This window comes from Nyctereutes procyonoides, unplaced genomic scaffold (genome assembly GCF_905146905.1).
Source record: "Nyctereutes procyonoides isolate TBG_1078 unplaced genomic scaffold, NYPRO_anot_genome, whole genome shotgun sequence".
Classification (NCBI taxonomy): domain Eukaryota; kingdom Metazoa; phylum Chordata; class Mammalia; order Carnivora; family Canidae; genus Nyctereutes; species Nyctereutes procyonoides.
The window spans coordinates 568,858-596,009 of NW_026575021.1; the positions used below are offsets into that span (position 1 = coordinate 568,858).

The 27,152-nt window shown below is 35.6% G+C and overlaps 1 pseudogene; it reads left to right on the forward strand.

Moving 5' to 3' along the window:
• Positions 1–13,453, forward strand: part of LOC129519324 (inositol polyphosphate 1-phosphatase-like) — a 93,612-nt pseudogene extending 80,159 nt beyond the window's left edge.
• The last annotated feature ends 13,699 nt before the right edge of the window (positions 13,454–27,152 follow it).

The following is a 27,152-nucleotide window of genomic DNA, read 5'->3' on the forward strand; positions in this document are numbered from 1 at the left end:
TGTTGATGAATGAGAAGTCAAAGTGATTTAAATGCCTGTACAAAGTACATACTTAGTGCTTCTTCACTAAGCATACTTTCATCAATTATTCAATCCTAAGGATTAAATGGAAGCAAAAATGAGTTTAAGACAATTATTTGTAACTACTCCAGTCATATTTTAACTGCATATTTTAAAGTAATTGCTTCGTATAAGAACAGAAAATCCTGAAAACATATATGTGTAAGAATTATGTTGTTTTCCACGGCAGAACATTCATGTTTAGGTTTTCAAGCAAAAAACATAGTGTGTGAAATTTAATGCAGCATGTATTCTGCAAAATATCCTGATAATGCTTTCAACATTGACTTTGTCATTAGATTTATCTCAATTTATTGATCATCCTATTTTTCTTGTTTAAATATTTTTTCTTTATTTATTTATGATAGTCACAGAGAGAGAGAGAGAGAGAGAGAGAGAGGCAGAGACACAGGCAGAGGGAGAAGCAGGCTCCATCCACCGGGAGCCTGACGTGGGATTCGATCCCGGGTCTCCAGGATCGCGCCCTGGGCCAAAGGCAGGCGCCAAACCGCTGCGCCACCCAGGGATCCCTATTTTTCTTGTTTATATTCCTTTTAGCAGAACCTCAAATATACAAAACGAGTAGAAATTTAGAACAGTAAAAACATTTATGCACACATACTATTTACATGTGTGGTACAAAGTTGCAAATACATACACATTTTCTATGTATTTATTTACATGCATATTAGTGCATGTGCCTATGTATACATCTATATATAAATATGCATATATTTGCAACTGATTCTTGTAAGTAGGTGTGTTTTATTTGTATTCTTTTTTTAAGATTTTATTTAGGGCAGCCCCGGTGGCTCAGCGGTTTAGCGCCTCCTTCAGCCCAGGGCCTGATCCTGGAGACCCAGGATCGAGTCCCACGTCAGGCTCCCTGCATGGAGCCTGTTTCTCCCTCTGCCTGTGCCTTTACCTCTCTCTCTCTCTTTCTCTCTCTGTGTGTCTCACATGAATAAATAAATAAAATCTTCAAAAAAAATTCTTTAAAAAAAAAAAGATTTTATTTATTTATTCATGAGAGACACACAGAAAGAGAGAAGCAGACACACAGAGGGAGAAGCAGGCTCCTTGCAGACAGCCTAACGTGGGACTCGATCCTGGACTCCGGGATTGCATCCTGAGCCAAAGACAGATGCTCAACCGCTAAACCACCCAGGCATCCCTGGCATCATAATCTAGGAACCACTAAAGGCTGAGGGTATGTGCTGGCGAATGACCTAGTTTGGTTTGGGACCTTGAAGAGTTGTACTCCAAGAGTAAGGTTAAATGAAAATAGACTATACTTAGTAGGGACTTCAGTATAGCTTTGAATCAAGTTAGTAGTACAAAAAAGGATTAATGTGATTCCAGACATCACATTTCCCAAACTTGACGAAGGAAGATAGCATCTTCCAAAGCCTCCAGATAGTTTTACAAACAGAAAATATTTTATGTATGAAAAAATAGGTGTATTAGGATATGAGATATATGAAAATAACTAACAGCAAAAAAGACAATAGAACAAAAAGACATATAATTATATGTTAATATGACATATTAACAAAAATATAATTTATAATCCAGTATGTTTAAGAATATTAAATACATGTTAATAACAGTATCAGGACTCTATAAAATATTTATGTCAATTACAAAGTGAATGTAAAAATGAAAAATGCAAAACTTGATTAACATTAATAATTCAATATATGGATTAGACATTGCTGAAAAGTGAATTCATGAACTAGAAAATAGCCCAGAAGAAACTATATGTATTAAATCATGAAAAGTTATGAAGATAGAAATATTGAAGAGAAAGAAGATCTAACATGTGAAATTGGAGTTCCAGAAAGAGTAAAAAGAATGAGGAAGAACCAACATTTGAAAAAATAATGGCTTAAATTTTCCAAAAAGAGGGATACCTGGGTAATTCAGTGGTTTAGCATCTGCCTTTGGCCCAGGGCCTGATCCTGGGGTTCCGGGATCAAGTCCCACATCGGGCTCCCTGCATGGAGCCTGCTTCTCCCTCTCCCTGTGTCTCTGCCTCTCTCATGAATAAAAATAAAATCTTTTGAAAAACTTTCCAAAAAGAAATAAACACATCATGCAAAATTATGAATATGAACAAATAAAACCCAGGATAAAATATTTAACGAAATAAAAGTATCATGTAGGCATATCATAGGAAAAGAAGTAAAAGCAAAAGATAGAAACAGATTATCCTCTGAGGAGTCTTAACTGAAGGAATGAAAAGAAAAAAAAATACTCACAGTGTAATAATGTTTTCTGGTATTGAACAGAGATGAATAGATGTTGGGTGGATAGATGAATACAGGAATAGACCATAGATTATAGAAGATGATGAATGGATAGACAAATGAAGATAAATAGAATAAAATAAATGTCAATAATATCTCACAGGTGATTGTCAGAGACTGGAGGGATGGGGAGTAGGGAGGTAGTTACTTTTTATAGTTACAGAGTCTCATTCTGGGAAATGAAAAGTCTTGGAGATTAGTGGTAGTGATTGTTACATAACTATGTAAATATACTTAATTCCACAGAACCAAATACTTTAAAATACCTAAAAATAGTCATGTTATTTTTTTTATTGTGGTAAAACATACATATTATAAAATTTACCATTTTTACTATTTTAAGTTTATTAAAATAATTTTAAGATACTTAAAAATAGTTTTTTAGCTATTGGAAGTGACCATTCCAATTTTTGTCTCTATAAATTTCACTATTTCAGAAACCTCATATAAATGGTATCATACAATATTTGTTCTTTTGTGAAGTATAGTGTGTCAGAAAGTAGCATTTGTCTTCCAAACTAATCCATGTTGTAGTAAGCCTCAAAATGTCCTTCCCTTTTGCAACTGAACAATATCCCATTGTGTACATATTCCACATTTTTTGTTCATTCATTCATTCATTCATTCACTCATTCATTCATCATTGGGCACTTAGATTGCACCTTTTAGCTATTGTGAATAATGCTGCTGAACACATAAAAAAATCTGAGTTCCTGCTTTTATGCTATGTTTCTTTACCACAATAAAAAAAAACTAATAAGAGCATATTATTTAATAGATTCAACATAATAAATACATTAACTAATAAAGAATAAAAATAGCATTAATATTAGCTCTCCAAAGATTACCTATGTATTAAATAATAGATAACTCAGTGTCATTAACTTTTATATTAACTCTATAAAATAATTTTCATATTTCTTTGAAATAATTACTCATCAGTCCTTTATGAACACTGTTTGTTGACAAAGTCATCTCTATTTTAGTATAATATTTAGCTAATAAATATATAATCTAAAAAAAATGTTGTTCCTGATGGCTCTCACATGTTAAATTTCCCAGATTTAAGTTATTAGTTCAATGTATTATCACATCCAATAACATCTATAATGAGTGCTTCAGAGGCAAAATGAACATCTAGTTTAGGATTTAGATTGAGATATTTTGCACTCTACATTGGTTCAAATGATAGATAAATAAAAAAATAATTACTTATCCAGATTCATATGTTGTCACAATTCGGTTTAAGTGTAATTTCTGAAGAGATTCTAGTGGTCTCTAGAAAAATCTTGCTATCATTAAAATAATAATATAAAGAAAATACACTGTTTTACACACAAACTATAACATAACAGTTTTGTAGTTCCTGTTGTGTGGCTGTTCAATTCTACCATCAAGCACTAGCAAAACAAGATAAATGCATTTCTGGCTAGATCCATTTTTATCACTTTTCCCAATTTAATAAGTGTACATTAACTTATTTAATTTCCCAATCTCTATGTATTTCATATTTTATGAGCTTGCTTATAGATCCTTCATAAGGAAATGCATAAATCACAAAGTCCAGATTAATTGCACGTATCTGTACAACCAGCACCCAAACCAAGAATAAGAGTATCATACCAAAAGTACTCTGAATATCCATCCCAGTCACCACTTACTCCAAAAGGGTACCCACTCCTCTGACTTAACACAAAACTTTATTTTACTTGTCTTTTGAACTTTACAACAAAAAAAGCATGTGGCAGGAAGCCTGGGTGGCTCACGTTGAACATCTGCCTTTGGCTGAGGGTGTGATTCCAGGGTCCTGGGATGGAGCCCCACATCAGGCTCCCCATGAGGAGTCTGCTTCTCCCTCTGCCTGTGTCTCTGTCTCTTTCTGTGTCCCTCATGAATAAATAAATAAAATCTTCAGGGAAAAAAAAGCATACGGCTTTTACTTAATGTATCTAATTCTCATTTTTTTCAGAGTATATGTTGGGTTTCATCCATGTTGTTACATGTGTATATAGTTTGTTCATTCTTGTTGTCATGTTAAGACTTATTAAAATGAATATATTACTTATATTTAACTTAGTTAAATATAAAAATTAAAATATTAAAATTAATTATAAAAATAGAAGCTACCAAGAAGTTTTTTTAAAATAGGTGTAAAAATTACACTTTCACCAAAGGTGCATGACCATTCCTTTTCTCCACATTCTAACCAATATTTGAATGTTTTTATCTTTTTAAAAAATTTTAGTCATTCTCACAGTGCTGCATTTTTTATTATGACTTGCATTTTCCTGATGAGTAATCATATTGAGTACTGTTTCATATGTTTATTGGATAATTGAATAAATTTTTGTGAAGTGACTATTTTTTTTCCTATTGAGTTGTCTCTTTTGCTTTTTGTATTCTAGATATGAATTTTTGTTGGATGCACATTTGAGTTGAGTCTTTCATTCTCTTAATGTTTTTTGATAAAGACATTTCTTAATTTTAGTATAGGCACATTTATTATTCTCTACCTCTATGTCCTTCTTAAGAAATATTTGCCTAGGGCAGCCTGGGTGCCTCAGTGGTTTAGTGCTGCCTTCAGCCCAGGGTGTGATTCTGGAGACACAGGATTGAGTCCCACATCAGGCTCCTTTCAGGGAGCCTGCTTCTCCCTCTGCCTCTCTCTCTCTCTCTCTCTCTCTTTGTGTGTGTGTGTGTGTGTGTGTGTCTTCCATGGATAAATAAATAAGATCTTTAAAAAACTCTTTGTCTAACTAAGGACAAAAAATAATCTCATATTTCTCCTATTATTTTTATTGATTTGCCTTTCATACTTAGATATACAGAATATCTGAAAGTGATTTTGCTATTCTACCATTCATTTTTTTCATTTTTTTAAAAGATTTTATTTATTTATTCATGAGAGACAAAGAGAGAGAGGCAGAGACACAGGCAGAGGGAGAAGCAGGCTTCATGCAGGGAGCGCGATGTGGGACTGAATCCCAGGACTCCAAGACCATGACTGAGCTGAAGGCAGATGCTCAACCTCTGAGCCATCCAGGCATCCCTCATTTTTTTCTCTTTTTTTTATGGACATTCCATTATTCATAATCATTTTTCAGAGAGAACATCCTTTTTTCATTTTCAAGATTTATATCACTTTTATCACAAGTCAGATGACCATACATATGTGGATATCTCTCTGGACACCAAATACTATTCTTTTAGTTGATCTATTTACCTTCAGACAAAATTAGAGTGTTAATTGCTTGAACTTTATAATATGTATTGATATCTGGTACTGCAAGCTTCCAGTGTTGCCTTTCTTTTCAAACAAAATTTAGAATTGGATTATGAATTTATAGACACACACTAATACACATGGGATCTTGATCAAGATTGCACTGAATCTATAAATCAATGCAAGATAATTGAAATCTTTACAACAGTAGTTTTCCATTGGAGGTATTTGGCCCTCAAAGGATCTTTGTCAATAACTAGAGATATCTTTGGTGGTCAGAACTGGGGTGCACCTAGTGAGATTGAAACCAAGAATGCTGCTTAATATCCTGCAGTGTACAATGTGGCACCTCCCAACAAAATAAAATATTCAAACCAAAATATCAATGGTGCCAAGGTTCAGAAACCCTTCTTTATAAGACTGTGTTCCAATCTATGAAAATCACATATTTATATTTGTTTAAAACAATTTTCATTTTCCTAAGCAATGTTGTGTGCTTTTTGTTATTAAAGTTTTGCACATCTTTTGCTATATGAATATATATATATTTTCGCTAGGAATTATATGCGTTTAGTATATTTTACTTCATTTTTTAAAAAATTTTCATTGCCAATATATAGAAAGTAAATAGATGGATCTGTATTGATTTGACATCTGTGATCTTGCTAGATTCACTTACTGACATACTGTTTGTTCTGGATAATTTTATATTTTTTCCATTCACAATCATTTTATCAATAACCAGTAATTCATGTATTTCTTGCTGATGAATACTAATGCCTGCTATTCATTATACTTTTCTTACTTTATTTTTTTATTGTCACCAATACACTGCCGGGCATAAGTGGGCTATAATGGCCTTCCTTATCTTGTTCTGATTTTAGGTAGAAATATGTCAATGATTCATTATGAGTATCTGATCTAGGGTATTTGTTAATATTCTAAGCTCATTAAGAAAGTTTCTCGGGAAAAAAAAAGAAAAAGAAAAGTTTCTTGGGGGTGGCCTGGCTGGTTCAGCGGTTTAGTGCTGCCTGCAGCCCAGGGCGTGATCCTGGAGACCTGGGATCAAGTCCCGCGTTGGGCTCCCTGCATGGAGCCTGCTTCTCCCTCTGCCTGTGTCTCTCATGAATAAATAGATAAAATCTTTAAAAAATAATTTTGTGTATATCTTTTCTTTGTGTTTACTATAACCAGATATGTGTGTGTGTGTATCCAAAATCAACTTCTCCTAGAAGTAAATCATTATTATAAGTTGTGGCCTCCATTGACATGATTACATTTAGTTTTCTTAGTGGATTGAATTGAGGGAGATGATAAATTCTATTTCATCAATATCCTGATTGTCACAACATAGAAAATATATTTCATCTATAATTATTCTCAGATTATCAAAATAGTTTTATTAAGAAAATGTTTCTATCCTATAGGGTAAGAATAAAATTAGATCTGTTTCTCATAATTCATTTTGGATTTTACATTTACATTTTTTCTAGATCCTTATATATTTATTCTTGTGCCATGAGGAGTTAAAGTATATAACGGGGGACCAGTTTGCCTTGTAAGGCATCTCTTCATTGTTATATTTATTTAAACATGAAAGTAAAATTTCATGTAACTTCCAGCTTTCGACTTTTCTTGCAGGATTTCAGGGTTCTTGTCTCATAGAGATGAAGAATGAATTTCACAGACACAAAGGAGTGAAGGTAAGTGAAATTTTATTAAGTGTAAGTGAGAGCAGAAAGGAAAGAAAAAAGGCTTCCTAGAATGAGAGGGGTCTGGAATGGGTTGCCACTGCAGGCTTTTACTGGCAGTCTTTCGCTGAGAACTGACCCAGAAGCTTGTGGCCTTGAGATTCTTGTGCTGGCTTGGTTTGAGCAAGGTCTACTATTCATAACATCTTTAATGGCTTACTTCTTTGAAGTTTGGTCATTTTCTGTGATTGCAAAGTAGCTGCCCAAAAAATATACTCCCTAACATCTAGGGCCAAGTGGTCTGCTTTGTTCCCTTATATCTGGTTTTGTCAGCCTCAACATCTCCACACCTGGGATTTCTGTGAGCCTGATCACAGAGCCCCCTGCCTGAACCTAGAGCCTCCTCAGAGGAGTCAGGGCCTCCTCTCTCTCTCCCTGCCTAGACTTCAAACCTTTCCTTATTCACTTTGAAAATATCCATCCAAAGAGACAAAGGAAATAGTCGGTGTCAGGAGGGACCGTTAACAACATATTTTGTGAATATATTTTGTCCCAAATTATATAAAAATGTGCAGTATCCTACTCCTCACACAAATGGACCATTTTCTCACATAGAGTGATACCACAGTATTGACTTATTGTTTGTGTTTATAGCAATTTACCTTGATTACTACGTCTTTCAATGTAGCGTGACTTACCTTTCCTGATTTGAAGCGTAAGTTGTAACATTTTTATTGGAGTGGGTATGTCTCATAAAAAAAGAGTGTAGTTTTCGTTTTTGGCATGACCTTGTCATTTGAGAAAGCATTACATTTTAACAACATATAATTTAAAATGCCTTTAGGAGTGAGTTGAATTTACTGAGATATTTTTAAGAGTAATTACTTACTAGAGGTTGTCAGAGCACTTGTAGAGTATCAACCTTCTTCAGGGCAGATATTTGAGACTACTCAAAATGAATTAACGCTTCTACTATTAATGTTTGATAGGAGACCACAGTGAAAAAGATGGATGCTTATATAATTGACATCCTTAACATTTAGAGCTGAATACTTAAATGCCAGAAACATAATTCTGAATAAAATGTCAGGACCTAACTCAATAATATTTAATGATGTAGTAGGGAAGGAATGAACAGAAGTCATCTTATATTATTAATGAAATTATTTAAAATAGGCTTAATTGTCCCCACATATTGTTAAGAAGCTTTTATTCATATTATTGTTTTTAAGAATAATTTCTTTCAAATATTCAACTATACGAGTCTGGAGATGTCAAATATCTTTCTGATTCACATGATTGAAAAATACTTTTATCAAAATGTAAACAGCAATTGCACTTGGTCAGCTAAATATTTTAATTTATTACAATTGGTACAGTATGAAATCCTACTTCATTCTTGAGTTTTTAGTCTTGGTTAATGGATTGATCTTTTGCTAGTTTAAGGATATGCTTAATAAAACTAATTTATACTAGTAGGGCCTAGTAGGCAATATGCAATAAAAATAAAAACAAATAATGCTGAGATGATATCCATTCAAAATTTATTAAGAAAACTAATAATTAATTAGCATAGTTGAAAAATAACTAAATGAATGATAGAAAACTATATTATATACCAATATGGCCCATAATTTTTATGAATAATTCTGTAAAAATTAGGGTCAAGAGTTTTAAGAGTTATTTATTTCATTTTTAATTAATAAATTAAGTGGTGCTGTGAGGGTTTTAATACAAAGTTGCTTTTTGGAGAGTATATATTAAAGAATGCTTTTTGCAAAATCTTTACTCACTATATACCGAGAGCTGTAAGAAATTTAGGGCAGATTTATAGTTCAGCTAGTCATTTTGCTAAGCCTCAAATCCTGTCATTATAATCTTAATTACCTCTATAAGTAGAAAATAAGCTATAGTGTGGTGATCAAATTATATTTAACCAAGTCCATCAATGCAGGGAAGGTTCCTGAAGAGGATTCCTGGATAAGGTAATGAATAATGCTCTTGCTTCAGACAGTAAAAGAAATACTTGTCAATATTAAGCATGGAATTCTGGGATTATAATGACAAGTAGCAAGAGATAGTCAAAGAAATCAACTGGTATTGACTAGTTCTAAATATAGTCATCTTTTCTGGATCTATCAAGGCTACAAAAGAGTTAACCGATCTTCCTGAAGTCAATGTTCCCTTTCATAGTGTTATTATAAGATATTATATACTAATGACTCTCAAATTGAACTCCAGAGAACATTTCAGGGACTTCAGAGGTCAAAAGTAGTGTCATGATAATTCTTTTTCACTCACATTTTCTCTTATGGGAACTGTGGGTTTCTTAAAAAGCTAAAAGATGAGTGTAATAGGCACAGATCCAGGGCAAGACATAGGAATTCAGCTGCTTTCTTTAAGTCAGCTGGAAATTTAGGAAATTTTATTTAAGATATTTGCTGAAATGTAAAACAATGTCACTCTTTTCTTTTTTTTTTCCTGTGGAAAGTATAATTATTTCAATAAACTGCTATTTATGCAATGAGTTCATTAGTATTTTAAGGGGAATAATATTTTTTTCAGTTAACTCCTAATACAAACTTTAACAGATCTAACATATGAATAAAAATTCTTTGGACTATTAGAGTGCCTGGGTGTCTCAGTCTGTTCAGTGTCCAGCTCTCGGTTTTGGCTCAGGTTGTGATCTCAGGGGTTATGAGATGGAGCCCTGCATTGGATTCTGGGCTTGGCGAGGAAACTGCTTAAGTTTCTCTCCCTCTGCTCTGCCCCCACACCAGCACATGAGTTTTCTCTCTCTCTCAAATACATAATCTTTTTTAAAAAATAATTCTTTGGACCCTCAATATCTTCTAAGATTGTAAGGAGTTCCCAAGATCAAATAGTTTGGGAAAAAAAATATCAAATAGTTTGGGAATGACCTTTGTATAGAATCTTTAATGATTGAGTTATTATTATTATTATTTTAGTTATTATTTGAAGTATCTTTTTTTAATTTTTTTTAATTTTTATTTATTTATGATAGTCACAGAGAGAGAGAGAGGCAGAGACACAGGCAGAGGGAGAAGCAGGCTCCATGCACCGGGAGCCCGACGTGGGATTCGATCCCGGGTCTCCAGGATCGCGCCCTGGGCCAAAGGCAGGCGCCAAACCGCTGCGCCACCCAGGGATCCCCTTATTTGAAGTATCTTCTCACTCTTGCACCACTAGAGAGCCAGCGTTTTATTAATTAATTAATCAATTAATTAATTAATTATTTTAGGATGTACAAATGCTTCTCTATTATAGGATACCAAGTAACTAGACTTTCCAAGTCATTTACATTTCTAGGAAAAGCTTATACTGCAAATGGCCACTCTGGTTCCTGGGAAATTCTGTATTTTTAGCCTTATTAGTTATCATTATTTAATTATACAAGAAAGCTATTCAAGTATAATACTTATAGATAGCTATTTCATTAAAACATTTCCCAATGTTTACACAATATCAATCAGGATATTATTTTTATTTTCTTCTCTGTGAGCAAATCTGGAGGAAGGGGAATGCTGTTTCCTCATTGTATCTCCAATGCATAGTACATTTTCTGAAGTAAAGTAGATGTAGAGACTGCTTTTAGGCAAACAAATTTGAGCAATGGAATGTGGAAAGTGTTCACAGAGCCCAGCTGACTGAATACAACAGACAGGCACATCAGGGGACCCACCTCAAAATGTCCCTAGGGGTAACTGTCCAAAGGGCTATTTAGAATTAGGCACAGTTGCCAAAAAAAGGGAGATTCAACACATTATCATACCTCTTCAACTTCCCCCTTAAAAGCAGCCCCCGCCCACTGCCTTATTGCAGATAGCCTCTCCTTCGCTGTCATGCTCACAGCTCCCTTGCTGTATATTTAATAAACTTTTATCTCCTTTATCCTTCAAGTGAATTCTTTCACCTCCTATGCTACAGGCTTCCAGCTGATCAGTCACCACATATTTGGGGTCCCCCTATCTGATCAAGAGATACACCATTTGGACACCACAGTAGATCCTCAAGTATTGGATAAATTAATGGCACCTGTGGCAGAAATGCATGCATTATTTACTATTAATCTTTAATTATCTTGAATTTGTTAACCTCACTCCAGTCAGATTTACACTACTGCCCTCTTCTTTTAGAAAACATACCTGTCCATTTCCCTTATTGTTTCAATGTATGAACCACCCATATGCAGAAATTATCTTTCAAGGTTTTAATGGAGTATTTCAAATCACTTTTGAAATGAGTCTTTGTTTCCTTACTGCCTACAAAGGTGTGATATTCAAAGCCTTTTATTATCCAATGAAATTTAACTCTCAGAAATATAATTTTCCAGTGTCCTTTGAGTCATATCATGTTCCTTTGCACTAGGAAGATTAATATTCTCCCAAACATATCAATAACTCTGACAATTCATATTTTTCACACAAAATAGTAATAAAATAGAGTTACTATTTCGAACATTTTAGTTGTATCTAATTTGCTCAAGTTAAATTTCTTAATATACAGTTTGTTTTATGATCCTTTTTATTACAGTAACACTATTTCCCAGTATCACTTAATAGCTATTAAGAGATAGCACTTAATTTAAACTGACTTTACCTTTTCTGTTGGATCTAAATGAATATGCATTCCTGAATTTTAAGATAATATGGCTTGATGAAATGTTATTATATAATTCTTTGCATAATGTCCTTTTATCTCCTCTCCTCTGTGCTGTGTATTTTAACTGTTCTTTGAATTTATAATAAAACAGATCAAGAATGACAAAGTAATGTGTTAATCTCATTTATTTAAAGGATAAATAATTTAATGATCTATATCTGCTCATCAAATGTCTAGTGATCATATGATTTCCAAACTTTCCAAAAAATTAAAAGCTGGTACAGTCCATATACATTTTTTTTCATTAAGATACCTCTCTGAAGAGAAAATGAAGTTCATTACAGTTGCACTAACTTCATTGAATGGCAATTTAAACAACTGAAATTTTGCTATACAATGTCAAAGGGATATTATGCTCTTTGAAACTTCAACTTAAATTCCATCAAGTCAAATTTGTTGTAGTTTAATTGACATATTGAATTGGCCTTTATTTCCTTATCTACTATCTGTAATTAGGAATATTCAGAATATTGACATCAAGACCCTGCTGATGTATTGGTATAAGAAGTTATGAAACAGAATATAGAGAAGTTTCCAAGCTTGGAAAATAAATTTTTGGAGAAAAATCCAATGAGATTACTAATGATTTAGGAAGAAAGTTTATCTTGAGACTCTGTCCAACAGAGAAAGAAATAACAGAGCTTCTTAACAACATCCTTAGTGGTAACAATTTGGCACTTGAAGCATTAGCTAAGGTTGTTCATCAGGGTGTCACCTTTACTGACCCAACTCTGGATTCTGTAGAGTTCAACAATCTATAGGACATTTTAGAAATTTGGGTATAAAAGTTCCTGCTGACATGAAATCCATTCAAAGAATCTTCCCCTGTGGACATCAGTGTGTCACCATTTTAACTCGTAACTATGACATTCAGATAGCAGTGCCCCTGATAGAAATTATCAACTAACCTTTTGTACACAAGACTTAAACACTCTCAGTTGGAGAGGACAGTGCTACGGGGACTCTTCTTACATGGGGACCAATATCCATTCATTTCAGCCCCTATCTCTAAAAGAAAAGGCAATGCAACACAGAACCAACTGATTGAAAACACCAGTTCTGAGGTGGAATTCCTCTACTGGTTTTCCATTTCCAACAGTACAAGTGAAAAGGAAACGTATCAAAGTCAAATCTTCAGAGATATGTGGATATAATATATTCTAAGTGGTCCAGTCTGCTTGCAAGAATCTTTGTGTTATCCAAGGACTTCTGGACATATCTATCTTTCCAGAAGATACCGCATTCCAGTGGGACTTTTGCGCTGCTCATGCTACACTCAGGGCCATGGGTGGGACAATGAGAGATTTAAAAGAATGCTTGCAAAAAAATCCAGAAATGAGCTTGACTTGCCACAGTTGGTGCACCACAGGTAAAGCAAAGGCACTGCTGGAGTTAATTGGTGTGCCAACAAGGAAGGATTAATTGCATACAGATTAAGGAAATGGGTGGAGTCATTTCTGAACCTCCCCATCAAAAATCCAGCATGAGCAGATCCATACACACAGATAAACCATGTTTTCATGTACTTAGAAACCAAAGCATGAAACTATTTCCTACATTTCTATGTTTTAAAGATAGCTTTGTCTTGGGGAAGCCTAGGGAGGTCAGAGGAGCCCTGGGGTTTGGGAGGGTGGGGCAGGACCAAACTGTTGCAACCACAGCTGGTGGAGCAAAGCCAGGAGGTGCTAATGAACTTGGCATGTCCTCCAAATGGGAGAGGTGAGGGATATCAGTAATTGGTGGCTCCTCAGAGCAACTTAAATTCTGGTGTCCCAGGGAAGCTGCAGCTAAGGGGGGCACAGTGAGCATGCTGCAGCCCTGGGGTGAGCATGGCCACGAGGAACAGGGGGATCAATGCAGTTGGTCCCATAAGGTTTTTTCTCTCTCAATTTTCCCCTTTTACATTCCTGCTGAGCCTCCAACCCCCAGGTCTAATTGAATTCCTAGAAAGGCCTACTGCCTGCTGCCTGCGGGAAGCCTACCAACCCTCCTGGAGTTGGGGCATTGGTGAATGGGAAAAGCAACATTCCAGGAGGCAAGCTGGACAGGGGTAAGCTTGCTTCAAATTATCATTCTCATTATTTTCTGACCTAGGTCCTTTGATCTGTAAGAGGCCTGATTACCTTTCTTTGAGATTTGCAGACCACTGGCCTTGAGGAGTGAAGGACCAGAACTTTTCCAGGCCACATAAAACAGCAAGCCTGATGCCACCTTTGCCCTCTGATTAGCTTAGAAATTTTTAGCAAAATGCTTTTCTTCCTTTCTTTTTTTTTCTAGGTCACGCAAATGATTCTACTGATCCCCCACTGTGTATCTGTAGAACTTGCCCACCCTTGCAGAAAGAACAGAGAACCCTTGCACATAATGAAACACACCAGATGCCCTGGCATAAACCCTTAGCACTGAGATAATGTTTATGGCTTGCACCATCGAGTCTGCATATGATCAAGAAATTGTGCAGGCCACTGCACTCCTTTGCTGATTTACTACTCTAATCTCCTTTAAAAACCCCTGCACCAATCAGAAACCTCAGAGTTGGCTTTTGGACAGACCCACCTTCTCCTCAGGTTGCCAGCCTCCTGAACAAAGCTCAAATTCCTTCTAAGCAAAAACCCATCTCTTGAATAATGGTCTTTCACGCGAAGGGCAGCCAAATTTGAGTTCATTAACATTGCCACCCGATTTCCCTCTCTTTCTTTCCAGGCACAGGAGACAGACGCCAGGTAGAGAAACCCCATTCTCAGAGCATGGGACACATCTAGACCAGATAGAGGTTCTAATGGTTAAAGAGAGCCTGTAGGATTGGATGATCCTCCCCAAATTTGAGTAATTTGATCACCAGTGAATTAGGTGATCCAATGCCCAGGAGGTCTGTGTGCTACAGAATGCTCTTAGCCAGCCCTGGATGATATGCTCTAAGGGACTGTCATCTAAGATCATGAAAAGGAGCAGATCCTGCTGGTGCTGGTGCTGGAGCCCTCCTACCTGAGGAAGTCAAAACCAGGCAGAACAATGTCTATAGAGCAGAGCAGAAGCTATAGGTGTCCTGAGGACATTGTAAACAATCTGATAGGACCAGGGCAATGGATGAAAAGAAAATTAAGTTTTGGGGGCACCTGGATAGCTCAGTGGTTAAGCATCTGCCTTTGGTTTGGGTCGTGATCCTGAGGTCTGGAGACCGAGTCCCACATCAGGCTCCCTGCAAGGAGCCTGCTTCTTCTGCCTATGTCTCTGCCTCTTTCTCAGTGTCTCTCATGAATAATAAATAAAATCTTAAAAAAGAAGAAAATTAAGTTTTTTAAGAGGGAGTGGCTAAGATTCAGAAGCGTGGATACATTGCCTTTGATACCTAACTTGAAGGACCATTTTGCTGTCCCAAGGAACTCCATTGAGGTTTACACTTGCCAGTTTCAGAGAATTATCTATTTCCCTCTAATAGGTTTTTGATCCTGTGTTTCTGAGATACTTGGTTTTTCATTCTTCCTACTCTATTCATTTTCTTATGAATGTAATTTTTAAATTATTGTGTTTGACTCTCAGATACCACCTTTCTCATACTATGCTCAGTAAATAATTACTGAATGTCAGATTAAATGACTTGGACAAGGGGGTTCCTGTGATCTCTGTTTTAGGATTATAAAAAATAAATCCTACAGAATATCTATTTTTTAGATGTTTAAATTATACAACTAATGCATACGTTTTCTTTTCAAATTAGAATGCTAATTTGAGAATGAATTTGAGTCTGTTTATGGACCAACTAGGAAAAAGAGTTTTTATCACTTACTGATGTTTGCCATGAGTGTTTTTGGTGTGAGTGTGAATGTGTCTTTATGTTTGCCTATGTATTGATTGGCAGACTTACAGTTTTATGTTTTCTTAAGGGACTTATGTCTTCTAGACTGCCTTTTCCCTGAGATGAACTTATTTCCTTACTGAAAATGTTGAGGCTAAGTCACAATTTTATTCATATGGAATTTCAAGGAGCCCCAAATAGTCAAACAATCTTGAAAAAGAAGACTCACACTTCCCAGTTATAAGCTACAGTCCTCAAAACATGTGATACTGATATAAGGATTAACACATAGATCAGTGGAATAGAACTGAGAGTCCAGAATAATGCCAGACCAACAAGCAACTAATTTTCAACAAGGATAGCAGAACCATTAGAGGGAAGGGAGGAAGGAATGGACTTTTCAACAAACGGTGTTGGGACAACTGGATATCCACATGCAACATCATGAAGTTGGACCTTTATATCCTATACATACAAAAATTAACTCAAAATCAATCAAATATCTAAATGTAAAGCTAAAACTATAAAACTCTTAGAAGAAAACCCAGGTAGGCAATGATTTCCTAATATAATACCCAAATCATAAGCAACAGAAGAAAAAAATGATAAATTGATAAATTGAATCTCATCAAAATAGAAAATGTACATCAAAGGATGCTATCATCCTTTGATAAAGTGAAAGACAACCCACTGAATGGAAGAAAATATTTGGAAATTACATATCATTTAAGAATCTAGTATCCAGAATATATAAAGAACTCAATAATAAGTTTCAAACAGTCCAATTAAAAATGAGCAAAGAAAACAGATAAAGGATTTCAATCATAAACACTTCTTCAAAGAAGATATGCAAGTAACCAAAAAGCACATGAAAAGATAATCAACATCTTTAGTTACTAGGGAAATGGAAATCAAAACCACAATAAGATACCATTTTACTCCACTCGTATGGCTAAAATTAAAAAATAAAATCTAACAAACAAACAAAAAACAGAAAACACCAAGTATTAACAAGGATGTGAGTAAATTGGAACCCATTTATATATCGCTTCTGGGAATATACAATAGTACAGCCACTATGGGAAACAGTTTGGCAATTCCTTAAGAGGTCAAATAAAGAGTTACCATATACCCTAGCAATTCAACTCCTAAGTATTACTCAAGACAATTAAAGACATACATTCACACAAAAACTAACACAGAAATATTCATAGCACCATTACTCATAATAGCCAACAAACAGAAACAATCTAAATGCCTGTCAACTGAAAAATGAATAAACAAAATGTGATAAGCCATACAAATGAAATAATATTTAAGCATAAAAAGGAATGAAGTACTGGTACATGGTGCAACAGGAATAAACTTCAAGAACATCATGCTGAATGGAACAAGTCACTCCAAAGATCATTTATAGGAAAAGTTCAGACTAGGAAAATCTACAGAGATATAACATACATTAGTGGTTGCTTATGTTTTGGCGGCATGAGATTTGGGGGGGGGGACTAAGTGTTTTAGAGTTTCTTTTCAAGTTGACAAAAAAATATCCTAATATTGTTTGTGTCAAATGATGCACAACTCTGTGACTATGTAAAAGCCATTAAATTGCATGCTTTAAATAGGTAATTTATATGGAATGTGAAAGATATTTCAAAAAGCTGTTTAAAAAGGACACTATCAAGGAGTAATTCTGAATGATGACATTTGCTTTTTTTCCACCCTTGGTCACTTGGCTGAGCTCTGGTAACAGTAGATAAGGGATTCTTTATGAAACACTTATCTAGTAGAAAAAAATATATATTAATCTCCTAGTTGTTGCCAAGTGTTTCCTGGGGAACCACATATCTGTCTTTAGGCATGAGGCTCCCTAATTTATACCAAGATAATTTGGGGTTTGGAAGGAGAAAACAAAACTAGCTAACTGACCTTTGTTGAGTATTTGAGGGCGAAGAAAAACTCAGGAGGGAGAGGTTTCTGCAGAAGAGTAGGATGCTAGAACAATCTTGAGTAGAAATGATGGACAAAGTCGATAGATGTCTGATATTTAGCTTCCAGTTATCTGCTAAATCACACTATGATGTAAACCTCTTACCCCTGACTCAGCAGTAACACTCTACTGTCTTTTCTGTTTGATATTGAGAGGTATGAGTTTAAAAAGTAGGGACTTGCCCCACATATGAGTTGCTATTGTGTTGGAGACAATGGGGCAGTGGCAGTGCATCAAATGGAAAATGAGAATTGAACAGAAATGAGAGCTACCAATAGCCCAGGAGACATAAGACTCTGATTCACAGTCATCTTCTTAAAGGGCGTTTCTAGGTGTTTGAATAAATTGAATCTGTATATTAAAGAATATTGTGTTATATATGCAATGGAAAGCCAGTCTAAGTATGAAATATGCTGCAGGGATGGGGCATCCATTGATTATAAGACCTCAAAGTTGGGGACAGGAGAAAACGTGGAACAGAAGAGACAGTCACTATGATCGGAAGGAGGATTGCATTCAACAATAAGAATGCCAACAGCAGTAGTATTGTATAGGACAAGGGAGAGACACAATATTATGGAGGCTTCTGCTGGCTGAGCTTGGAACCAAGCCTGTGAAAATCATGACATCATCACTGACATCAAAGGATTCTGGTGAGACAGCACAAGCAGGAGTTCTCCAAGCAAATGCTTTAGACAGCACAGCCCTCCATGGTCCTTAGAGATGCTTCAGTAGCCTCTAATTTATCAGAGAAGAAAAATCCCCAGTAACTAGATGATTGCAAGAAGATCCAGTCATAGAGTTTCCTTCAGAGGCGAGACAGGTGTCTTCCTAACTCGCAAAGTAGAGAATTAAGCAGAAGTTGAGACTTGATCTAAGTGAGGAGAGACCAAAATGAAAGAGTAGGAGATACAACTGACTGAGCATTCTGGTTCTAGTTCATTGGAAGGAGTCATCAAACTCATGAGGATGGGAGCTGGGAGAGGAGTTGAGAACAGTGCTCAGGGCACGTCTTGTCCAGAATCTTGTTTCTTATTTTGTATCATGTGAGAATTGTAGAGGGACCTGCTATCAGGTCCCTGGGGGTCATCAGGACACGGACATCAGGAGCAGGAAGAGAGACATCAGTGTCCTTCTCACCTGCTTCTCAGAAGTGCTCTTTTGTTTCCACCACTGGGAAGTTAATGGTCAATCCCTTGTGTCTTTTCTGAAGTTGGGGAGTAATTAGAAAGAAAGATTCATGTTTCCAGAACCTCCACCATCTCCCCAGGCCCAGGAGCACAAGTTCCAAAAGAGTGAACAAGAGACAAAGCCCTACTGACCCTAATATGATCCTTAGGAAGATGATAAGAAAGAAAAAAATATAGTTTCATCCTATTGATAATCAAAATTAACCTTCCTCTATTAAGGAGCATTTTTTCATTACGTGTTCATAATACTGTTAATGTCAATGATTGAATGACATGCAGCAATTAAATAGATGTGTGGAATTCTCTTTTATTGATATATAATTGACACATGACATTATTTTTTACATACTGTGCATTTGTATATATTGAATAATCACCAAAATAAGTCTAGTTAACATCTGTCACCATACATAGTTACAAATTCTTTTTTCTCGTGATGAGAACTTTAAGATCTACTTTCTTAGCAACTTTCGAATAGATAATACAGTATTATTAACTATAGTCACCAGGCTTTACATTAAATCTCCAGAACTTAGTTATTTTATAATTAGAATTTTGCATCTCTTGACTTCCTTTGGCCATTTGTGAAGGTTCAGCCTTGTGTAAAAGTCTTTGGGGAAAAAAAGGCTTTCTTTCCCTCCAAATCAAGACCACTTTATTTGAAATTTTTCACATGCCACAAGTTTATATGAAAATAACTGTTTAAAAAAAATAAATAACTGTTTAGGGCAGCCCAAGTGGCTCAGCGGTTTAGCGCCAACTTCGGCCCAGGGTCTGATCCTGGAGACCCAGGATGGAGTCCCACGTCAGGCTCCCTGCATGGAGCCTGCTTCTCCCTCTGCCTGTGTCTCTGCCTCTCTCTCTCTCTCACTCTCTGTGCCTCTCGTGAATAAATAAATAAAATCTTAAAAAAATAGCTGTTTAAACTGGAATTTAAACATGATTGGAGTGAGCATCATAGTAAAATGCCAGACACCAGCAGTTCAACCAGACAGATGAGGAGATCTGTAGTGGAAAGTCAGGTGATGCATATTTGGTCATTTAGCACTTGGTCACAACACACTGTGGCCCGCTGGCCTCCTCCATCCCTACCATCTCCCCCCTCCTCTTAAAAATATGCTGAACTCAATTATTTCCCAATAAAGTTGCATTAGGAATGGCAATGGTAGGAGGAACAGGAATGTTGGGACTGGAAACACTGCAGGGTGTCATGTGCCCCACCTATACCCACGCATGCACAAACAGATGCCCACACATGTGTGCTTACCCATGATCAACTCTTATAGACACTCCTGCACATGTGCCCCCCCCACCCCCACAGTGAGAACAGCAATGCAGGCCTCTAGCTGCCACCCTATTAGGGTTTGTTGAAAAGATATTCCCTGGCAGGTTTATCCCAGCAGCAGCTTCTGCTTCGGACTTGGAGTTCGGGGCTGGGGCCTCAGTTCCAAGCAAGACTTTACGATGTGGTCAAGCAGCCCTGGGTCATCCTTTAATCCTCAGGTATGGCTGACCCTAGAGTGATGCAGCCAATACCCTGGTCCTATGTGAATACAAAACCCCACACTTAGTGTTTTTGGAAGAGCTTTAGAAGGTAATTTAGATGACATTTAGACAACTTTGGCCTTTTCCTTTTGTTTTAGTTTTAATTTATGTTGGTATTTGTTCACCACATCAAGCAGATCTATATGTACTAAGCTAGGGCTGGCATTTTATAGATACTGAGGTTGATATATTATTTGAAGTATAATTTTAAATTCTGGAGATAAATGAAATCATATTTTCAATTCCCCAAAATGGTGATATGGACCATGGAAAGAAGGGATTTCAGGTTAAAGTACCATGGGAAAACACTGAAGGTACATCTATTTCCCCTTGGAAACTCACAGTGAGACTAGCATTTAAAGGCTATCAGAAAGCCTATGACCAAAAACCTTGCTACATGGCATAGCTAAATATTTCTTATATTATTTTAACCGGGGAATACTTTCTCTGAAAAATGCTGAAAAGTATCCTACGAAAATATCTAATGAGACACTTAATTTTTTTCAAAAACAGAAAATAGCTTTTTTAATTTAATCCTTGAAGTTGGATTTCTTAGCCAAGATGAGCTAAATGAATGGAAAATAAAATATATTTTTAATAACCTAAGATCTTTCAAGAATTCTCGATTATTTTATAAATATTACAACTATACAATAAGGATCTAAAAATACATTTCTTCATTTCTCTCCTTGAATGACTGACTTAGACTGACTCATTACATTTCTTGTGATATTGCAAAATAATTGCATAATTTTACATAAAATATTTCATCATCAATATTTTGTCATGTGGATATAAGCCATTTCAAAATAAAGAAAATGCTGAAAAAAAAAAGAAAATGCTGGTCATTCATTTATCCCTTTATTCATGAATTATTTTACAGTGCCTGCTCTCTGCCAGAAACTCTTAGAGTCACCGTGATTATAGGAGGGACAGCGGATTAATTTTTACTGAAAGGAGATATAATTTACAGAAGAGCAAAAGTCTTTCTAATAACAATTGAAAGCTATTAGGAAAACTATACTGGGTGCTACATGAGCAGAACATGTATTTTGATAACCCCTGCTTTAGAGAATGACAGGCATCAACAAGGATGATGCTAGGGGGTGGGAAGGAAAACTTCCAGTAACTGTGATAACAATAACAATTATAAAAATCCTGCCCTCTGTTGTTACTGGGTTTCTTATGTTTATCCTTGCAGAAAGCATTCCGTCAAGCTAGTAGTCACCACCCATTCACAGCGATTGGTCCTTTTTCCTTTGTAGCTCTGAAAGGACCATACCCACTGGTGGGTGGTCAGTGAGTTCAACTCTAAGGATATAATTTTTTTTCTTCAACTTCCAGGACTTAGAGCTGTACCAAATTCCACTCAACTTTTGGTACAACTATTAATCTGGGCCTACTGTAAAGTGAGATTTTTAGAAATACCAAATTTTAGACAACCCAGGAAAGTCTTTTGAAAATTATGCCACAGAAAACTCAAACATTCACTCCTTGTTATTTCCCTTGGCTAGCTGTCCTCCTAACAGTGAACAAGTCTATTGAAAACTGCAGAGAAGCTGTTTGTCTTGTATTTGTTTTGCAATTAAGCTCAAAGAATGAAGAAATACCAGGTACTACAATTGAAGGGATTCAACATTTACTTTACCGTGAAAGTCCAGCAAATAAAATGACATACAAGATCCATGCAAGGAATTCCTTGCATACCAGATATTTACACCTGGTTAAAACAAGAAAAAAAAATTGCCTTCTGCATTGAAGTAAAGATAAATGACTCAAAGGCAAGAACATGTTTGGCGGGCAAGAGGAACAGAAAGATCAATGTGGCTGGATGTTAATGACCAAAGATGTTCATGGTCTGACATGCAGCACAGGGATGGTGAAGGGCCATGGTTTCTGGCTCTGGCAAGAGGCTTGGAATTTATTTAAAGAAAATATTAAAGCCATTAACTTATAAAAACAAGAATGTAATGGATTACAGAGAGGCACAACTGGAAGTAATAAAACCACTTAGGAGATTATTGCACTGCAATAATGCAAAGATGAAGTGAAAGATAATAGGCTGTACCACAGTACATGTGGAAAGAAATAGAAATACATAGACTGTGAGGATTTATCTGGGATATACTTTAGGTGGAGGTGGTAGGGCTAGGTACCGTATTGCAGATGAAATGTGTAGGAAAGGGAAGAATTAATAATGACATACGTTTTGGGCTTCAATAATTGCATGAATGGTATACCTATTTACTAAAATGAGGGAAATCCACATTGTCATTGGGCAGAGACTGAGAAGTCAAAAGTTATCTTTTATCCACATTAACTTGATATATTTGTAAGAAATCAGGTTGAGATTTTCAGTAGCTTGTTGGTTATATCAAAATGAAGTTCAGTTTACAAACCAGGGCATAAATATAAACTTGGAAATCTTTGGTAAACATGTGTGTCTTAAAGCAATACGTCCAGATTAAATCTCTTGGGAGTGAAAATAGCAGAAAGAAAAGTAAAAGATTGGGACACTTGGGTGGCTCAGCGGTTGAGTGTTGGCCTTTAGCTCAGGGCATGATCCTGGGGTCCCAGGATTGAGTCCCACATCAGGCTCCCTGCATGGAGCCTCCTTCTCCCCCTGCCTCTCTCTCTCTCTCTCTCTCTGTATGTCTCATGAATAAATAAATTAAATTTTAAAATAAAAGAAAGAAAGAAAAGTAAAAGATTTAGGACTGAGCCCTGAGGTTTTCCAAAATTAAGAAATTGCCTAGAGAAGGAGCCAGCAAACATATTTTTGCGACTCACAACTTTTGAAGTGGAAGGCTACCTGGACAAATAAAGAATGGATGTAACGTTACCTTAAAATTTAAGGGAGATTAATTTGGGGGCATGGGCAGACAGAGGGGGAAAGAGAATCTTAAGCAGGCTCCATGCCCACTGCAGAGCCTGACATGGAGCTCGATCTCATGTCCCTGAGATCATGACCAGAGCTAAAACCAAAGTTGGATGCTTAACCAATGAGCTACCACAGCACCCTTAAGGTAGACTAGTTTTTAATAAATATTAAATAAGGGATCCCTGGGTGGCGCAGCGGTTTAGCGCCTGCCTTTGGCCCAGGGCGCGATCCTGGAGACTCGGGATCGAGTCCCACGTCAGGCTCCCGGTGCATGGAGCCTGCTTCTCTCTCTCTCTCTCTCTCTCTCTGACTATCATAAATTAAAAAAAAAAAAAAAAGGTTTTCAAAATAAAATAAAAAAATAAATATTAAATAATTGTAATGGAACAAACTTTAATCACATTTTAGGGAACATAAGGACAGCTAAAGTTGTTTCTTTTATCCTCATACTTTTCATTTCAATCTTTTGTCTTTCATAGAGGAATTTGGTCTTAGAAATTTAAAATACTAAAGGATATGAGGAAGATGTAGTAAGAAGATGGTTATTTTCTGCATTTTAAAAGTTACAGTGCTATAGTTGCCTAAGGTATCTGCTTCTTAAACAAGTAGGATTTGTTAAAAAAACAAAATGGAGAGGGATGTAATAAATGTCCAGTGTCTTTTACTTCTTTGATATGTGAAACTAATAAGAAGAAAAGTATTTCCTGAAAAGAAAATACTAGAGGAAAGAGAAATTGGGAAAAAGAAATATTATCATTGTGGAGTGCCCAAAAAGTCACCATTGAGTTTAGAAATTGAAGGAACTATTTATAAAATTGCATCTTAACATCCTAGACTCTTGCTTTACCTGGAAAACCACAGAATATCCATATTTGGACAGAATAAATATCGCCATCCAGGCAACAAGATATGAGTTATTTGGTAGGAGAGATACTAGAGTCAGACTAGAAAATGTTGGTTATATTAGATGGTCAAGAGGAGAATACTTGATTTTTTTTTCTTTTTTGAGAATTAGCTAGTTTATATAGAATGACTTAAGCCGTTCCTTATTCTATGTGATTCATTTGTGCCAACCAAGGCAAATATCCATGTTTTGATCACTTTATAACTTTTTTTTTTCTTTTTTACTTTATAACTTTTATAACAGAGTTTAAACATGCTTAAGGAAGGCTGAACCTAATGATCCCTTATCCTCAACCACTGCTCTTCACTCTGTCTTGGATTTTTGTTTGTTTGTTGCTTTTGTTTTGTTTTGTTGCCATTTCCTGACATAGATAGCCAAGTGTGCCTGGAAATTCTTTCACCTTATTAAAAGAATTGTATTCCTAAACACCCCTCCACGTAGCATGAAACATCATCCCTTTGCTTGTTTCCTTCCTTTCCGACTCCCCATCTCTGAATGCTATTTATGTTGAAAGCCTTGTAAGGAATGGAATGGTAGTGTTATTAATTTTTGCTTTTCCCTTTTAAACTCCTTATGTATAAATGTTCCTTATGGGGAAAAAAAAAACCCTGAAAATGTCATTAAAAACCATGTTGAATACAAATTTTATTTTCTATAACATCTATCCCATTCTTTTAACCATTACCTACTGCACACTTACTGTGTACCTGGCACTATTCTACCTCAGCTGTGCTAACACTGGGTATTGATTGCTTAAATGTAAATTCCCCTAGAAACTTAACAGAATCAAAGCTTTTAGGGAATGATATTTTTAAAAATCAATTCTGATTATGTACTTGAAAATTATTAAAAATATTTAAGACTTTTTATAGTTTCAATAAGATGTTACTTTCTTTGATTTGCTTCTCTCTCTTTTTGTGTGTGTGTGTGTCTTCTATTTCCCATTGACATGTGTCTTAATTTGGCTATATCATATTCAGGATTCTCCCCCTTCTCCTTAACAAAAATTAAAGCTATAATACTGGAAATACTTTAGGAAAGTCAAACAAATGTAAGAGACTCGAATGAAGATAAAAATGAAATAAATTGAGATCAGCAAAATATGCCTTACAAAAATTCTTTTCCAGCCTTTGTGAATCATGTTAACGAATTTCACTGTGTTTTCTATTGGCAGGAATTAAATTTACTTCTAAGATGATTTGAGTGAATTTGACAGAAGCTTAAATGAAAATATTATTTTATCTGTGACAGAACAGTAACTACAATGACTAATTTTATAGTAAGCTCAGTTTTAAAATAAAGACGATGTTTTCAATAAATTTATGAATTTTACAAGATGAACTCATTTCATATTTCAGTAAATTAATTCCCCAGAAGCCATATGGAAAAAGCCCATGGATATTAATAATATTCTGGCATAAATAACACATTTAAATTTTCAATCTTATCCTACTGCAATAGTTATCTCAGGAAGAAAATAAGAAATATTACATATTTAGAGGGCAAAAGCTTTTTTATTTAGATTTTCTTGCTTTCCAAAATACTCATGGCAATTCACAGATAATCAGTAAAGCATAAGAAAAATAGCACAGCATATGGGATAATAAAAGAAATAAATAAAAGTAAATCTCCAGGCAAAAATAATAGCTAATAATATTCCTTACAGTTACTATCATTTTGTATCATATTTTTATCTTTATTTAAGGGAGGTATAATGAGATATAAAATTCATTCTGTCTGTTATGACTTTGTTAAATTAACTTTTCTTAAGTAGAGTACAAAGTGCTAGATGGTGACTCATGAATGGTTCAACAGGAGACCACAAGAAAAATTGAAATGGAGTTTATTACTCACAGGTCCTGGAGAAGGTATATGGTACTCTTTGAGAGTCACACAGGGAAGTCAAGGTACAATGCAAAGAGAGAGGGAAGCAGAACATGGGACACATTCCTTTTTTTAGGAGTCGTGGGTGGAGTGCTTTACAGTTCCCAGGCTAAGGCTGGATTGGTCAATTCAAACCAAGAATGGTGCTTTGGTAAGCTCCATGAGATTCGTAAGAAAGGAGTGCCAAGGGGAATGCCTTGGGAGGTGAAGGGGTAACTACTGGCCATAGGAGCTGTTGGGAAAGTCATATCAGGGACTTATGGTTGCTTGTTACTCTGTAGACTGCTGGTCATGAGCTTACATGAGGATGCTAGTGTCAGTTCAAGAACCCCACAGACCACTAAGCCAAACAAAATGGATATGGAAACAACCATACCATGGAGTAGCTTAGCTAAATTCTTGACACTGTCTGTAAAATATAAATCTAGAATTTGCTACAAAGATTTATATATTTTCCTGATTTAATCACATGCATGCACACATGCAAATACACTGTGATAGTATGCTTTGCAAAAATACATACATTTGATCATTCAGATGACTAAAATATATTTCTTCTATACATTTAGTCTTCATTCAACCAGTTCCTAGATCCCAATTCCTAAATCTCTTAGAATATTCTGAGTGATAAGAATAATAGGAACACCTTTTGTTGTAACATTTGGTCTCCTGTCCTCATTACCTGAAAATGCTTCAGAGCATCAGTAGATATGAGAACTCTCTGTAGAAAACTCCAAATGAAGCCAGCTAGATATGGGTGAAATATGAACAGTGTATATAACAATACACCATTTATAGTATCAAGATCTACTTGTGCCCCAAATTAAGTCCCTTCTGGAACCTCACTAATTCTTAAATTTGGTAGTTGGTTACAATTCTTATAAGAGAAAACTTTTAAAAAAGGAAAGACTAACTGAAAGTTGGTAGCACAAAATATAATCCTTGTTGTTGTAGTTGGCTTTGAGGTCATAATTAAAATTCACTGCCCTCATATCTACT